Genomic DNA, 15499 nt, shown 5'->3' with positions numbered 1-15499 from the left:
AGATGGAGAGAAGAGGGGGAGAGGGTGCGTTTCTGAGTTCTAGTGCACGTCGCCGGGAAATGCCTTTTGAAATATTGGACTTTTTTGAAGCGAAGTAGTAGTGTATTTTAGTTTTGTTAAATAGACATGTCTGTTGTATTTGTCAGTTATTCCGTAGGTTAAAGTAACCATAGGTTCACTTAGTTCTTTACTACATATTTTATTTTTTAAAAAATAATGTGCTTTTTTTAGTTCGACAGGTACTCAGAATGTCTCGCAATTTATATAGGTTTCTCTCGTATCCAAACTGGAAAAAAATCAGTAAATACTATATTAAGGTAAAAGCACAATTTATAAAGACATTTCTAAAACTTTGTGCACAAAAAATGGAAGAGTTTCCATTAATATTTGAAAATTCTTGAATACGGGAATCCTTACATTTACAACCTTCTCAAAATTAATGTTATCTTATTGCTTGCATTGATCCAAATTAATCAGAAGTCTTGTCTATCTTTGCCAGGACCCATAATTCCGCAACAGATTTAAACAATTGTCAATTGTCAGATTTACAGTGCACAGCTAGTAACTTTCTGGTTACTCCAAGGTTTTTTGTTTTTGCATTTGGCTGTTGCTTCTATTAGAGTGCTGAAGAGAAAAGGGTGAGGCAGGAGGCAATCACAGGAACTTTTCAGTGGTGACTCTTCTCTGGAATATCCTTGAGGATTGCCTGGCATTAGGTGTCAGGTCAAATTATTTCTTTTCACCAGGTCTTTGTTTATCTTGTTAGATTTTTAAAATTCTGCTCCCTCTCCAGAATGGGGCTTAGTGGCTAACAACATAACAGTACTGTGACGACCTCTTATTTGGGGAGGTCTAGTTTTACTTTAAAAGTTCTTTATGTATTGCTCTCAGGGTACTCTCGCCGCCACCAGGAAAATTTAAGACCTTCCACACCTTTATACTAATATATTTCTTCTTCTGGGTTGGTATTGTAGCCCAGGGTCCAGGCGTCTCGAGGAACTATGTGGTCCTGAGAAAGGATTTCTTTCAGAACTTGTATCTTGAAATAAAGTATATTTATTCAAATAACTTGTAAATAATATAGTAGTACGAGGTAACTGGTACTGTGAATATTCTTAACTCTGCTCTTTGGCTGACAGGGATCTGAGCATGTCACTCTGTAACAAATATTTCCTTAGGCCATATATGGTTACTGTTTCTTTATGCTTTAACTTTCCATAACACACAAAAGTCTTCTCTCTCATCAGACTTTAAAATGAACAGACTGTTTAACTCCTTTACTACATAGAACCAAATCTTTCCCACACAGGGATTGAGTCTCCTTCACTCAGAGACAGCACTTAACTTAACTCTCTCTCTCATACCATACTTTTACAGACTGCCTAACTGTCTTCATCAACTGTCATACCTAACAGACACACACCAGATAGACATTCCAATCATCCACACAGCATCCATTCCAAAACCCCTCCCCCTCTCTGTCACTCACCAATCACACAACTTGCCTGTTTCAGCATTCTAGATTGTCCCACACAGCCATGCCAACCAACTTTTAAACACACACACACACACAGTAAAACATGGAATCGTTACAAGTACCATAACAATAATTTCAATAAAATCCAATTAAAACCTTAGCACACAGCAAACTCACATTTTTAGCATTTAAAAAATCCAAAGCATTGATGGTGGAGTCCACCAAAATTACATTAGTGAAATGCCTACTGGAATAACTCCATTTTACATAATCCGTGGAATGCAGACAAGTCCATCAGGGCACATCTCAGACAAAGCATTCTATGAGATCAGAGCCACAGTGGAAAAGGCCCTCATCCTTGTTGCACTCAAACAGGCAAGTCGAGGGTAAGTCACCATCAAAACCCCATGTGAGGCAGAATGAAGAGACTTGGGGGGGGGCATAATGGGAGAGGCATTGGGTGGGCCTCCTATGACATTCCAGCAAGATTTCACCAGCAATGATGGGCAGGGATCCTTTACAGCTCTCACAACCCTGTCCACATCCAACAAAGGGAACAAGCAGAAGCAGTCCAGGAAAGGACCAGACATTGGCAATGGAGCCTCCAATGCATTGCTTTCATTACAGTTGAAAAAGAGGTCCTCGTGGAACTTTGAGATTTTATCCACAAAAAAACTCGCAAACAAGTCAGAGTTAATAATGGAATCTGTATTATTTTGGGACTCTCCCAATGGCGAGGTCAGCTGTCGAACTACCCTAAAAGTTGCACTGGATGCATGCTGGCAAATGCAATAGTAGTGGAGAAGAAAGATTTCTTAGCTGCTTTTTGCTGTCCCTTCACAGGCTTTTAACTGGGCTCTGTAACATGTTTTTGAGACCTTGTCACGTGTTCACTACCAAGATCACTCTAGTCGTCTTAATGCCCTCAATAATTCCCTGAGTTCCTCAGTAAAAAGGAGCCAGGAAAGATCAAAGATGCAGGTGACATTGGGGAGCAATTTGGTTCATGGCCAAGCTGAGACCCAGATTCCAAGCCTCAGCTCATCAAGAGAACTGTCAACAAGTCCAGAGAAATCCCACAAAGCATTCTGGAAACCTAGAAAATTCATAAGTCTCCATGGGAGAGCAGAAATTTGCTCTTTGCCCTTGTGAAGGTGAGTTGAGAACTTCTGTGGCGGAACAGGCCTGCAGGTGCTATTTCACCCTGCCCCCCAAGGTTTTTCCAACACCTGGAGAGCCATTTCTTTCTCTGATAGCCCACAGCCACCACCTGACCTTTGTAAGTAATTGCCCACTGGGGAGAGTCAGGACTCCCAGCTTCCCTTCGATGTTCTGAGGCCTTGCCTCTGTGTCTCCCACTACCCAGTGTCTGGTCACTCCAGGGACAGTTTACTGCCTTGTGTGCCCCTGGAGAAATAGCTACTTGACAACTGACTTCCTTCCCCCTGGCGCTCTATGTGGTACAGAGAACCACTACCAGCATCCAAAGTTGTAAAGTATTTACTAAAAGGAAAATATTCACATGCATACTTTTAGCACAGCACTAGATTGAGCAAGGGATTGAAAAGAAATGGGTAAAATGCAATTCCTTTGTCCCTGTCTCTATACATGTCCTATCAGATGTTAAAATATAGGACAGGTTCTTTAGTTTAGAATGTTATAGATCACTACAGAGTTGCATTACCTTGCAGCTTCCATTACCTTGCAGAGCCAATGTGATGTAGTGGTTAAGAGCCGTAGACTCTAATCTGGAAAACCGGGTTTGATTCCCCACTCCTCCACATGAAGTCAGCTGGGTGACCTCTCTCAGCCCACTTACCTCACAAGTTATCTGTTGTGAGGAGAGGAGAGGAAGGGAGGACAGTTGTAAACTGCTTCAAGAATCCTTTCAGTAGTGAAGAGCAGGGTATAAAACCAATTCTTCTTGCAGCTCATCAGGTCAGCACATGGTTAATGACCGCCTCCTCCAGACCTCAGGAGTTCTGTCTGCTCTAATGGACTCAGCACAAAAGAGACCTTCCTCTTTGCTCCCCTGAGTTTTATCAGTCCCCTTTTCCCACCCACTGACCAGGTCAGGCTGGGAGAGCCAGTTTGGCGTAGTGGTTAAGTGCACAGACTCTAATCTGGGAGAACTGGGTTTGATTCCCCACTCCTCCACTTGCACCTGGCTGGATGACCTTGGGCAAGCCATAGTTCTGATAAGAGCTGTTCTTGAAAAAGAGCAGTTTCTGTCAAAAGCTCTCTCAGCCCCACCTACCTCACAGGGTGTCTGTTGTGGGGAGGGGAAGGGAAAGGAGTTTGTAAGCCACTCTGAGACACCTTTGGGTAGTGAAGGGCGGAGTATAAATCCAATCTCTTCTTCAAAGAGGCTTTTCCTGGAGATCTCCAGATCCTTCCTTCCTGAAGTCTCCCTAGTATCCCTCCAAATCTCTGTTCCCTGCTTGGAGGACGGGAGAACTTGACCATCCCATTGTCCAGACCTGTTAGCATTTGTATGAAGGTGGGCTGAGGTAAGTCCATTGGCCCAATTTGTTGATCAGTATTTGCGATCTTTCATTGCAAAATCAGTCTCCCATATAAAGGATACTAAGCACTTCATTTCTTTTATAGAAGGCATATGTCTTCAAATACTGTCTTAGTGACCATGGAAGTGGGAGCATTATATGTAGACATTCCCCATTATGGACCATGTTTAGCTATTGAAAATACTTTGGAATAGAGGCAGGATAAAAGTCTCCCTACTTATGTTTTGATGGAGATGACAGATCTTGTGCTTGAGAAAAAATATTTTTCACCATGATAGGGACCTTTTCTTTCAAATTAGTGGGGTGGCAATGGGTAGCCCTGTGGCACCCAGTGTTACAAATTGATTTATGACCAGGTTTGAACAGCAACATTGTCTAAGAACAACCCTTTTGTTTAAAGAACTGTTATTATATAAGCGATTTTTGGATGATATATTTTGTTCTGATATAAATAAGATCCAGGAGTTTTTTAATTGGGTTAACTCCCTACACAAAAGCATTAAATTTGAGGGGAAATTTGATAAAACAAAAATTAATTTTTTGGATACTACAGTATATAGATCTTATGATAATAAACTGGCCAGTGAAAACCTATGTGTAACCTATGGATAGAGTTTCTTTTTTACTCTTCTCCTCTTTCCACCCACACCTTCTTCATAATAATTTGCCATTTGCACACTTTTTAAGGCTGAAGTGTAATTCAGCCTCAATTAGGGATCATCATATGGATAGCAACTGTTAAAAAAAACCCAGTTTGTACAGCAGGGCAATCCAAATATAGTTGTTCAAAAAGCAGCTTTTTTTGTATGGTTGGTTGAGAGAAATACTCTCCTCCAGGATAAACAGAAAGTGAGATATAAGAATATTGCACGTGAGACAATAAAAAACCAAGAATCAACAGCAAATATATGCAAGATAAAAAAGAAATGGGAGGGTTTGGAGTGCCAAATTGGAATCTGTACTATAAAGCAGTGGCTCTAGTTTGGATTAAAGATTGGATATTATTAGAAGATACCAGACTCTTAAAACTTGAAGGACATAATCTAGCATCAGGGTGGCATTAATACATTTGGTATGAAGACGGTAGAATACCAAAAAACTTTACACATCATACGATAAGGGGAGCTTTAATGGGAATCTGGAAAGAAATAAAAATGAAATATTATTTAAAAACTCCAAAATGGGTAGCACTGATTGAAGCAGTAACGATGCCAGTACTGATGGGAAAAAGTAAGAAAGTAACATATGAAGATTTACTAGATGCAAGTAACAGTTTAAAAAAATGCGGAGCAATTAGATAAGCAAAAGGTGAAACTTACTTGGTGGGATACAATGCAATTAAAATCAAGATATAACATAGATAAAAAAAATGGGATTCTATAAGGAAAAAAACGAACTAGACAAGATTTGGCTATCCACGAGTGACAAATTAATCCAAAAACTATATAAGCTTTTAATGTCAGATTACTTGGCAGGCGAAATGATAAAAGGAACAATGCTGGCATGGTCAAAGGATATACAGCATCCATTGGAAGCAGAGCAATGGACAAAAACGTGGAAGTCAATAAAATATATGCGAGCAATTCCATATAAGGAGAACATCTACAAGATGTTCTCCAGGTGGCACTGGACACCGGAGAAACTAGCAAAATGTTATAACACTCCCAATAAGAACTGTTGGAAATGTAAAAAAAAATGTGGGAATGTTTATACACATGTGGTGGAGGTGTGAGAGAGTACAGAGATATTGGAAAAAAATATATAGAATGTTAAATGAAATTACAGAAGAACAAATACCATTTACACCGGAGATAGCCCTATTGAATATGCTTCCAGAATCATATAGCAAAACAAGTAAATATGTAATTATATACCTTTTCACATCAGCTAGAATACTGTTAGCCAAAAAATGGAAACAGGAAGAACTACCCTCAAAAAAAGAAGTAATTGATAAAATGTTGTCAGTAGCTGAAATGGACAAATTAAGTTTAACATTAAAAGGTAATAGCAAGGAGATTTTTGAAAAAAGATGGAAAAAATTCTATGTATGGCTGGATAAGGAGAATATGTATGACTCGCAAGAATGTTAAATGTAAACCGATGATATGATATATACTGAAAAACTTTTAAATAAACTTATATAAAAAAAAGAATATTGCACGTGCTTTACAACATTCAGCTCTGGCAGGTTCAGTTCAAAGAATTATTAAAAGATATTGGAATATAGTTGCGGATTTACCTGGATGTAGAAATCCAACTAAGATCAGATTCAGACAGGGGAAAAGTATATGGGACATGATGGTAAGATCTGATAAGACTGGACAGTACATTAGGATCAAGTGTTAAAGGGCACTTTAAATGCTATTCCTGTGCAGCATGCTCAGCAGCTATGGAGCTAAGGGAATTTGTAAACCCTAGAGATGGGTATATTATAAAATGACAAATTATCTTGTCCAATGTCATAAATTAATGTATATAGGATCAAGTATGAGATTGGTGAAAACAAGAATATTGGAGCATAAATCGCATATTAGAAATCAAATCACTGAAGCTCCTATGGTGAGACATTTTCTGGAGAAGGGACATTCTGCAGATGAATTACGTTTCTTTGTAATCTTTTGTTACTCCCTTGTTGTTCAGTCGCACAGTCGAGTCTGACTCTTTGTGACCCCATGGACCAGATCACGCCAGGCCTTCCTGTCTTCCGCCGTCCTCTGAAGTTTGCTCAATTTCATGTTCGTTGCATCTATGACACAGCCTAACCATCTCATCCTTTGCCGTCCCCGTCTTCTTTAACCTTCAATCTTTCACAGCATCAGGGTCTTGTCCAGTGAGTTGTTACTCCCTACACCCTTACAATAGGGTTGATATCCAGAAATTATTACTGAAGCAGGAAACCTACTGGATTCACAAGTTAGGAACAGGTATGACAAAAAGGATTAAATTGAATGCTGCATTTTCACCATATATATAAAATATGATGATTGTTATATGGACTTGTATAAATCATCGTTAATAGCCATTGGTATATTGCACACTGTAAGTGTTTGCATGACACTCTACTTCTTTAAAATTGTGAAGATACGTGAAGAGTTTGTTGTTTAACTGGCGATGGTAGCAATGTGTAAAGCCATAGTTTGAAAATGATTAGAAAAGTTGCATGGCTATAATATAGGTGATCTATGACTTTAAACATAATAGGTATTTTGAATTAGTTTTTTGTGAATATTAATTTTATTTATAGTTCCACATGACAGTTTCACATTGTATGCGACTTTGAGGAAGTTTGCAAAAACACAGCCACACCAGTAGCACGTTTGGTTGCTGAGAAGCTGGAGGATCTCTTCAGGAATCTGAAAGAAAAGAACAAAATTAATAAGAGACTGCAACCTTTGTATTTACCTTTGGAGTGTTGTACTATCCTTTTATGAATTGTATGTCTTTGTAAGATTAATATTTGGAAAGATTACTGAATGTTAGATAACCACTATAAATATTTGGTAGCTTATTCTTAACACAGTGGCATTCTTTTCTATACTAGCTGTGGAACATTGTGCTCCTTTTTTGTATATTTAGATTTCTAGTAGGAATTGGATGCTTGTCAGTGCCTGTTGGCTTTCCCTCCAGGTTCATTTTAAAAGCTGCTCTTCAACCTTTTTTTTTTTGTATACGTACTGCTGACGTGAGCACCTCTGCAACCTTTTTTATGTTACATGTCAGCAGTATGGTTCCATCCGATTTCAAGAGGAGTCCATCCCTTTTGTACAGGCCCTGCTTGTCCCAAAATGTCCCACAGGGCCTAAGAAAACTAAAGCCCTCCTTTCTACAGTGGTGTCCCATCCACACACTGATACTCCTCAGCTATGCCTGTCTGGCCAGCCCTGTGTGTGGAAGAGGTGGCATTTCAGAGAAACCTATCTTGGATGTCCTAGATTTTATGCTCCTACCTAGCAACCAAAATTTGGTTTGCAAAATCTCACAACTACATTTCTTCATGTCATTGGTGCCAACATGTACAACGACAATTGACCCCCTCCCCACTACTATGTACTAAGTTATTTATAGGTCACTTTTCTCACAGAGACTGAAGATGGATTACACAGTGTAAATTAACTCATTCAATAGGCTGAGACATCTAATAAGCAATGTAATGGGACTAGGATTACAACATTCTGAAACAAAGTATAAGAATTAGTCATTATATGTTAAACAGTGCAGAAAATGGCATTATGTAAGTATAAAAGCAAAGCAGGTGGAGCTAGATAATACAAACATCATACATACTATACTCCAGGGGTCCCCAAACCTTTTGATCCTGCAGAAACCTTTGGAATTCTGACACGGTACTGAGTGCAACTACAAAATGGCTACCACAGGAGACAGAGCCAGCCATTAAATAGCTACCACAGGAGATGGAGCCAACTACAAAATGGCTGCCACCTGAGGTGAAGCCAACCACAAAATGTCAAGGAGTGAGGGCATGTGTGGTGGAATGGGCCTGCTCTGGCCTGCAGGCCCTGTTCCACCCTGCCCTCCAAGGTTTTCCCAGCACCTGGAGAGGCTTTTCTCTCCCTTTGGCAACCTGTCACCCCCACCTGACCTTTGTAGGAATTGCCCAATGGGAGGGTCAGGACTCCCAGGTTCCCTTCCAAATTCTGGTGTCTTGTCTCTATGTCACCTGCTGCCCAGTGCCTGGTTACCACAGGGACAGTTTACTGCCTTGTATGCCCTTGGAGGAATAGCCACTTGCCAACTGACTGCCTTCCCCCAGCGCTGCTCTTAAAATAGTGTGGCCAAGACGTTGGAGGTCTGTGTGGTACAGAGAACCACTACCAGCATCCAAAGTTATAAAGTATTTATTTAAAAGGAAATGTTCACAAAATTCTTTTAGCACACTACCAGATTGAGCAAGGGATTAAAAAGAAATTAATAAAATGCAATTCCTCTGTCCCTCTCTTTGTACATGCCCTATCAGATGTTAAAATATAGGACAGGTTCCTTAGCTTAGGAAGTTACAGATCTTTACACATTTCCATTACCTTGAAGCTTTCTGTAGCTCTCCAGGCCAGCACATGGTCAATGGCCACCTCCTTCAGACCTCAGCTAAGAGTTCTGTTTGCTCTGATGGGCCCAGCACCAAAAAGAGCCTCCTCCTTGCTCACCTGAGTTTTATCATTTCTCTTTTCCCCGCCCAGGTCAGGCCAGGTCAGAGAAGCTCTTCCAGAAGTCTCCAGAAGTTTCCTTCCAGAAGTCTCCAGAAGTTTCCTTCCAGAAGTCTCTGTAGTATTTAACACCTCCAAATCTCTGTTCCTTGCGGGTTGGGGGGGGGAGAACTTGACCGTCTCATTGTCTAGATCTATTAGCATTTGTATGAAGGTGGCCTGAGGTAAGTCTGGAAAGCAATTTAACTGATTTCCTCCCTTCCTGCCTGTTCTCTGCCCAGAGAAGAAAAAAGCTTTTACAAATCAAAGGGAAAGTTTCATTCATTTCAAACATCCAAAAAAAAAAATGCATTTTTTCACGCCATGCATAACTCTAATACTAACTTTTCAACATTATAGGCAGAAGCTGTATTTAACAGACTACCTTTGCCTTCCCCCTCCCATATTTCCTCAGCTAGAAAGGGGGGAAGAAATTGGAGGGGGGGGGAGAATATGCAGCACCAAGATAAGTAGCACCCATTTGACCCCATTATATGCTGTGCAGCAGGCAAAACAATTATTCTCTGTTTTCCCTTACGCAATGGGCAGGAGGCTTCAGTGACATTCAATTCTAAAATATGCATATTTAATCAGAGCAAAGAGTATAGGGTTGCCAGTCTCCAGGTGGTGGCTGGAGATCTGATATTACCAGTTGCCTCCGGGTTACAGAGATCAGTTCCCCTGCAGGTGGTGGCTGCTTGGGGGTGTGTGTGTTGGACTCTGTGGCATCAAATCCTTTTGGGTCCCTCTCTGGTTCCCAAACAGCACCCTCACCAGGTTCCACCCCCAAGATCTCCAGGAATCTCCAAAACCAGAGATGGCAACTCTAAGAAAGACCCACAAATTTTAATTGGGCTATAAACTCAGGATACCTTTGAACAAATGAACACATTATTTATACACATATACTGCATACATACAGCTTACCTTCAGTCACACAGTGAAGATCTTTGTTTTATGGTGGCAGCTGCTGCCGAAGCAACTTTTCACAAGTCTGCACAGCCAGTTGGATCGCCAGTGGCCAGTCAGAAGCCTTGATAGGCAAAACCCCCACCTGGCCCTGCCCACTTTTAAAAAACACTTGGCAGGTCCAGGAAAGATATTTGTGGGTGCCGATGGATACCATGTTAGAGATCCCTGCTCTTCACAGTTTACAGTCCTGTTCCATTTATAAAAGCATCTTCCTGAACTTGTTATCTATTTGTTTACAAAGATAGCAATGAAATACATTTGAGTGTATCAACATTGTTCTTTCAACAAAGAATTCCTGACATGATAATTAATTTACAGTTTCATGATCTAAAAAGCCCATTAAATAAACCTCTTATATCTGCTGTCAACTTATGTTATTGGTATAAGGTGATTTTGGAGCTGAATGGATACAAATTTGAGGCAAAAATTTCAGATTCCTAATGAACTCATGAATTTACTTAATGAAACCATTTGATCCTGTAGTTTATCACTTGTTTAGAAATTGAAGGCATTCATTTAAAAGTAAAATTATTATCAGTGTGGGCATTAGTTTATAAAGAGTTTTAAGAAACAGGGAAGGAAAATCTTCAAGTTGACTAATAAAGTTCACTTCAGATATCAAGGCATGTTTTGGTATTTCTCTCCTTTCTTTCAGTTGAGTGTATGCGGGATTGAGGTTTGGGGGACCTGGTTTCAAATTCTCACACAGTTGTAAAGTTTACTGGGTGGCACTTGGCCAGTTACTCCCTCTCTGCATAATTTATCTCATAGTAAGGATAAAAGGCTATGCGGTGGCTCAAGTGGTTAAGATCAGCAGTTCAGCAGTTTGAGACCTGAGTGCTGCATGACGGAGTGAGCTCCCGTCTCTGGTCCCAGCTCCTGCCATCCTAGCAGTTTGAAAGCAAGAAATTGCAAGTAGATAAATAGGTACCGCTTTGGTGGAAAGGTAACAGCGTTCCGTGCGCCTCGGCGTCTAGTCATGCCGGCCACATGACCACGGAGAAGTCTTTGGACAGTGCTGGCTCTTCGGCTTGGAAACAGAGATGAGCACCCATCCCTAGAGTCGGATTCGACTGGCTTTTGAGCAAGGGAAACCTTTACCTTACCTTTAAGGGTAAAAGGAGAAAGTGAGAAGCACATTTGCCAACCTGAGTTCCTTTGATGGCAGTGGTGGAAAGTGCCATCAAATAGCCGATTTATGGCGGCCCTGTATGGTTTTCAAGGGGAAGATGGAAGAGACATTCAGAGGTGGATTGTCATTGCCTGCCTCTGCATAGCAACCCTGAACTTCCTTGGTGGTCTCCCATCCAAATACTAACTAGGGCCAACCCTGCTTAGCTTCTGAGATCTGACAAGATCAGGCTAACCTGGGCCATTGTGTTCAGGGCTCTGTTGATAGATGATGGGATAAAATGTAGATAGATTGATAGGATTTTGTATGTCTGAAAGGGATCTGAGAGCAATGGGATGTGCAGTTGCCCCCATACCCAACCATTTCTGATGTATTATTCCATATAGATTTTAAAAAATCAAACTATGGTTAGCTAGATAATCACAGAAGAATTTCCTGTATCCACATTGTAGCCTTCCTTTCCATGTAATAGGCTCTTCCTATTTGGTGCAGTGCCAGTTTGGTACAGTGGTTAAGTGTGCGGACTCTAATCTGGGAGAACCGGGTTTGATTCCCCACTCCTCCACTTGCACCTGCTGATGTGACCTTGGGTCAATCACAAGCTCTGGCACAGCTGTCCTTGAAAAAGAGCAGTTTGTGTCAGAGCTCTCTCAGCCCCACCCACCTCACAGGGTGTCTGTTGTGGGGAGGGGAAGGGAAAGGAGTTTGTAAGCCGCTCTAAGACTCCAAGTGAAGGGCGGGGTATAAATTCAATCTCTTCTCTTCTTCTTCCTTTTTCAAGAAGAAATTAGAAAAATATGTGTCTATACATGTGTGTTAGTCTCTCATTTTTGCTTGATAGTTAATTCCATTCAATGCAATGGTTGAATTTTACCACAAGATGGCTCCCCAAGATAAATTGTATCTTTTAATTCTTGTTCTATTGTATTAGCATTATTAAAATGAAATATGAGAAGAAGAGTCAATATTATATATTTGGCTTCAGAATGCTAATATTTTTTCTACGTCCTTTAATTATATTCTAAAACAGCTAATAAAAATTACAGTCATTTAGAATGATTACTGTAACAAGTAACTGCTGATGATGTTTGAGAGTGGGGAAACACACTGAATTAATCTATAACAAACTTTGCATTCTTTTTCATAATGCCTTCTGAGTTCTGCCTGACCACAACATGCAAACAGTGTCTCAAGGCTTTCTAAGTTCAATTTCTAGTTAGATAAATCATGGTGTCTCTTCTGTTATCTGAAACATCCACCCACCAGCCACTCATAGGCGTAATCTTCGTGGGGGCGGCGGGGCGTCAGCCCCCGCCGAAATTTTCAGGAAGGTGCTCAGCCTCCCCCGGGAGCCACCCTTGCTCCTAGCAAAGCAATGCCTCTGGCCCAGCCCCAGCTCCCCCCCCCCCCGAGAAATTGGAAAGTCTACACCCTTGAGCCACTTAGTGATCAGCTTATACAGTCTGAAACAGCATTCTAAAACATACACAAAAGACCGCAACATGCTACAAGCAAGACCTTCCCAGGGCTGTCTGGCTAGGGAAAGTTCTCACTAGTTGGAAGACTATGAATAGAGAGATGGGCACAGCTAAGATTCATGCCCTGATGCCGCCTTCCCTTCCCTTTACTTAGCAATATGGATGCCCTATTAAAGGACAATTCTAATTTTGAATAGATTTTCCTTCCCCTATGGTAGCTTCTATGTTGCTAGTGTTACCCAAATTGGCAGTCTACTAATTAACTGGGGAAATTAGCTTAGCAAGAGGCAGGTAACTGGGATCTCCACCAATGTATACCAAGATTTTCCCTTGAGAAGACTCTAAATAAACCAGTCAGATGCAACTGAAAGATGTTTTATTGAAAAATAATAAAAGGTAAAACATACAAAGCACACGGGGAACACACAAGCTAATTAAGAGGAAGATAAAAGGCAGGAGTGGGAGAAAGTGATTTGGGGAAGGCGGTAGTTACTGATCTTGGAGAACGGTGTCCATGGTGGAATGAAATTACCAGCATTTCATGGAGAGAAGGAGGTAGCCCACATGTAAGTGGGGCTGTACAGAGGATGAAAGGCACATACACACAGCCTGCTGGCTAGGTGTGCTTGATATAGAAAAAATGTTCCCTGGGGCTATACTGATGTGATTAACCCAAAACAATAGCTTGATTGGTTTTCTGGAGATGGACAAAAGTTTGGGAGAGGCTCTGACCTGTTTCACATAGTGATTTGGGTCTTCCTGGGGTGTAAGGTGTAAATTTTCTTTGATGCTCTGATGAATGCTGGATGGGGAAACTATCAGGTATGGAAAATAGGGTTACGTTTTGCTAACTCAGGCTAAATGGGTCAGGAGAGGAAGTGAGGCTGAAGTTCCTTGGGAAAACTATTGTCCTTAATTCTGTATCTCCTTAGGGTGGGGAGAGGGCTGTTAGCCAGCCACAATGGCTTACCTTCAAAAATGAAGAAATATTTTCCCAGGACTGTTTCCTGCTTGACGTGCATTTTGTGTGTCTTTTTGGCCAGATAGTGTTTCATCTTTATGATTTTTGAGGTGATATTGGTGTGAGGGGTGTTTTTCCTTTCTCTATGCACTAAACTCCCCTCTGTGGGAGGAGGGGTCTGACTGCTAACAGCTAGTATGTTTTAGACTCCTCCTAGTATCATAATAAGCACGCTTTTGAAGAAAAGGTAACTTTATTAGAACTGAAGGTGCATAACAGGATCACTGTTCAGAATGAGGGGTAAAAGCAATGGCAAAGCATATAATAAACATTCAAACTACTACGGGCCAATTGCGGGGGTTCCCGTGCGTGCCCTTGGGCCTGAGAACTAACGGTCCCAAGCCTCTCACGTTATCTTCTTCTCACGGTGTTTAGTGAGAGCTTCTCTACACTAACAAACTCTTGTGTCCACCTGTGGCCTTGAGTGAGATAATTGTTTCGGCTAGCTACATAGACATGCGCATCTACGATTCTACAGTGAAAGAGGCAAGCGCATACACATACACAAAACGAAAATAAAACATTGGCAGCTTGCTGACAGTATGCTTAATTCTTGTATGGGAGCCTGGTGACTTTGAGTCAGTTATTCTCTCTTAGTCTAACCTAATTCACAAGCTTATTTTGAGGGTAAAATGGAGCAAAGATAGAGAGTGATGGACAAGCTCTTAATGCTGGACACTGGGCCCCATTGGGCATCTTTGCTCCAGTAGTAGTGTGTGTGGGGGAAGCGTGGAGCAATATTGCACAGTGTCATGACATCACATATTGCATGCACCCAGACGTGATATCATAACACTCTTAAGAATTTGTTTCTATGGTGAAACCCATAGAGATTAACTAATTCCTAAAGTGTTGTGACATCACTTCCACATATAAGCTTAGAAATGGTGTCATGACATACAACACCATTCTCCACTCCCAAAAGGCTCCTGCTGGTTCCCATTGCTCTGCAGGCTCTCCCCGAGGAGGGGAGACTCATGTAACATAACTTTGAGCTTCTTGGAAGATGGACAGGATTAAAAAAAAAAAGTGATAAGTTTATTTGTCTCATGTCTAAACCACTTTTCTACCACTGCATTCAAGACAGTTGTAGTTTCTTTCATTCCCTACAATATAATTCAGATGGCCCCAGAGAATAAAGGGAAAGGAAAAGAGAAATGAAATTTACAGATTGACTCCAGTCTATATCCATTGATTTTAGTGTAACTCCACATAGTATTGCATTGTGCGTAACTAATGCTTAGGTAACATAAGTACTGATTATATAATGATTGGGTGGAATAGACAGTACAGGAGATAATTCTGGGAGAGGAGGAACAACGTGGTAGTTGATCATGGCCAGGCTGATGAAGGCAGTCCTTACTATATTACCATTCCCTCTGATCCACCCAAGAGGACTGGTGATGGCTGCAGATCTGGAAAGGGAAGAGCCAAATGGCAATTGGTCTCATTCAGGCCAATGGGGGAGGATTGTTGTTCGATATTTTTGCATGCTAATAACAGTAGCTGTTTTAGGGTTGATGAATGCTTCCATCTCTTTTAAGCTCTCTGCAATGGCTAGAAGCACATTGTTTTTTTAAAAAAATGGTATGCTTAATATTTTGATAGATGTGGTAGCTTAAAAAACAAAAACAAATTATAGAAATAAATATGCAATATAACTCAGTTTTCCAGCACAAAACAAAAAGAAGAA

Source organism: Gekko japonicus, unplaced genomic scaffold (assembly GCF_001447785.1).
Source record: "Gekko japonicus isolate JY-2015 unplaced genomic scaffold, Gekko_japonicus_V1.1 scaffold2578, whole genome shotgun sequence".
Classification (NCBI taxonomy): Eukaryota; Metazoa; Chordata; class Lepidosauria; order Squamata; family Gekkonidae; genus Gekko; species Gekko japonicus.
Note: the sequence above shows the minus strand (reverse complement) of the source record.